The sequence below is a fragment of the Colobus angolensis genome, unplaced genomic scaffold (assembly GCF_000951035.1).
Source record: "Colobus angolensis palliatus isolate OR3802 unplaced genomic scaffold, Cang.pa_1.0 Scaffold106, whole genome shotgun sequence".
Lineage (NCBI taxonomy): Eukaryota > Metazoa > Chordata > Mammalia > Primates > Cercopithecidae > Colobus > Colobus angolensis.
In genome coordinates this window covers 3,958,216-3,960,869 of record NW_012111586.1, presented here as the reverse complement: position 1 = coordinate 3,960,869, position 2,654 = coordinate 3,958,216, and the positions used below count along the sequence as shown (strand labels likewise).

At 52.7% G+C, this 2,654-nt stretch overlaps 1 protein-coding gene across 1 annotated transcript in view; it reads left to right on the top strand.

Annotated features, from left to right (window-relative positions):
• The first annotated feature begins 571 nt into the window (after positions 1-571).
• Positions 572-2,654, top strand: part of IPP (intracisternal A particle-promoted polypeptide) — a 52,988-nt gene continuing 50,905 nt past the window's right edge. The window contains exon 1 of the mRNA XM_011946588.1: positions 572-789. The gene's annotated coding sequence lies outside the window, so the exon portion shown is untranslated. The remainder of the gene's footprint in view (positions 790-2,654) is intronic.

The following is a 2,654-nucleotide window of genomic DNA, read 5'->3' as shown; positions in this document are numbered from 1 at the left end:
GTTGCGGTTAGCCGAGATGGGGCCATTGCATTCATTCCAGCCTGGGCAACAAGAGCGAAAACTCCCTCCCGAAAAACAAAAATTAAAAAAAAAATCAAATTTTGTGTTAGATATATACTTCTATATACATAATCACAAGTATATATTGGGTTTGATGTAAAATATTTTTGTTCACCGTAGGCTGGGATCAAAACAGTTCGAAAGCCACTAATGTGACATGAGGGTCAACAGTGAAAAAAACTGGACTTTGAGTTCTTCCTTCCCCAAAATAAGCATCCCTTCAGTGCCAGGCTCAGTCATGCAGACTCAGAAAACGATTCGAGAGAACAGTTGAGAAGCACCGTGCCAGGTGTTCGGCGCGTCTCTCCTTAACACTGAGATCCGCGGCCTTCCCGGGACACCACAAGAATCAAGAGTGCAAGCGGAATGGAAAGGACGAGCCAGCTGGCCCCAGCAGGCAGGAGCAGAGGCTTGCAGCTAGGCCGTTGGTCCGCGGGGTTAGCAAGCGCAAGCCCTGGGCCCCAGCAGTGGGCACTGAGAGGACACCGCTGCACCGCCACCAGCTAGCGGAAGAACCTCGCGCACGCGCAGTGAAAACCCAGGGGGCCGCAAAGCGTCAGAAGTCCCTCCACCCGGCCCGGCTTCGCCTCCCGTCGTGTGGGCACTGCACGGCCCACTCACTCCCGCCTCGTCACCCCCGCCAGGTTTCCCCCGCCCTTTCCGGCCGGGGCTGGTCGCGATTGCGCGCGCAGGGCCTGAGCGGGCGTCGGAGGGAAGGGGAAGCGGCGGGTAAGGAGATCCTGTGTCCGGGCGCGTCTCTCACGGGGTTGGGAACTTCCTGTTATACTCTCTCCGGCCTTCCGGACCCCAGAGGAGTAGAGAGAGAAACGTCTAGAAATGTGTATTTCCTTGCCTTTCCTCTGGCCGCCGCAGGCCTTCCTCCGACAGTCTAAGTGTCGCCCTCTCCAGACCTTCTTGTCCGGACCGGTCCTGCCTCCCCCGCCCCAACTGGGGAATCCTGAGGCTGTGTCCCCAGTCCCTCTGTTGTCGCTTCGTTTGTCTGAGATCCCTTCCCTGACCTTTAGGTAGCGCAGGAACGATTATTAGCTTTTAGTGTAGCAGCAGTTTAGGACTAGCTCTCTAGGTTGGGCCCCCAACTCAAGCACAAAGAACCACGGGTGTTTTGACGCTTGTTCCGGGGGTTCTTTCTGACACCCCTTTGTTGAAGTAGTTTCCTCATGTTCTCAGCAGTGAATTAAAAGCTAGCAAACATAGGTCCCGCTTTAGTTCCTCTGGGCAATTCTACCGTTTCCTAGTATTTTTGAGACAGTCTCGCCCGGTCGCCTAGGCTGGAGTGCAGTGGTGAGATCACAACTCACTGCAGCCTCGAATTCTTAGGTTCTAGCGATCCTCTAACCTCAGCCTCCTGAGTAGCTGGAAGTACAGGTGTGCCCCATCACACATAGCTAATATTTAAAAACTTTTTTGGGGGGCCTCACTATGTTCCCCAGGCTGGTCTTGAACTCCAGGACTCAAGCGATCCTCCCACCAGGGCATCCGAAAGTGCTGGGATTACAGGTATGTGCCACCTTGCCCAGCCAATAATCTGCTTTTCAGATTTGGGGCACATCAGGCATGTCCCTTATATCCCTATGCAGTGTCACAGAATTGCGCTCTTTTCCTTTGGAAATATGGGCACTCCACATGCCACCTTTTGGGATGACGTTCCTACTCCACTGACAGTGGGATAGTATCAGCAGTTACTGAGAAGCATGGTAACAGACTAGTATTTCTATTGTTTGCCACCCAAATGGATATTCAGTCAACTCTTTCTTGTAGCAGGAGGCAGCATTTTAGCTCAGTGGCTGTGCTTGATGCCTTGAAGGGAGAGAGGAAGTACCTTGTATTTAAACCACTGGGGGTTCAAAATGTGCTGACAGAGAGAAATGTAAAACAGAAAAGGCCTGACAGTCATGTCATGTTGATAATGTTTCCAGGTCACATTTCTGTGTAGGGCCAAATACATGCTTTTTCCTCCCCACCCCCCCCCTCCTTTTTTTTTTGTTTTTGAGACAGAGTCTCTCTGTTGCCCAGGCTAGAGTGCAATGGCTGGATCTCCATTCTCTGCAACATCTGCCTCCCAGGTTCAAGCTATTCTGCCTAAGCCTCCCGAGTCACTGGGATTACAGGCGCCCACCACCATGCCTGAGTAATTTTTTGCATTTTTTAGTAGAGATGGGGTCCCCGTGTTGGCCAGGCTGGTCCTGAGTGCCTGACCTCTGGTGATCCATCCGCCTCAGCCTTCCAAAGTTCTGGGATTAAAGGCATGAGCCACCGCTTTTTTTTCTTTTGAGACAGGGTCTTGCTCGGTCATCCAGGCTACAGTGCAGTGCCGCCATCTCAGCTCACTGCAGCCTCAACTTCCCTGGCTCAGGTGGTCCTCCCACCTCAGCCTCCCCCTAAGTAGCTGGGACTACAGGCCTGTGCTATCATGCCTGGCTAATTTTTTTTTGTATTTTTAGTAGAGACAGGGTTTAGCCATGTTGCCCGGGCTGGTCTCAAACTCCTGGACTGAAGCGATATGCCTGCCTCAGCCTCCTAAAGATCTGGGCTTACAGGTATGAGCCACTGTGCCCAGCCCCTTCCCCCCCCGC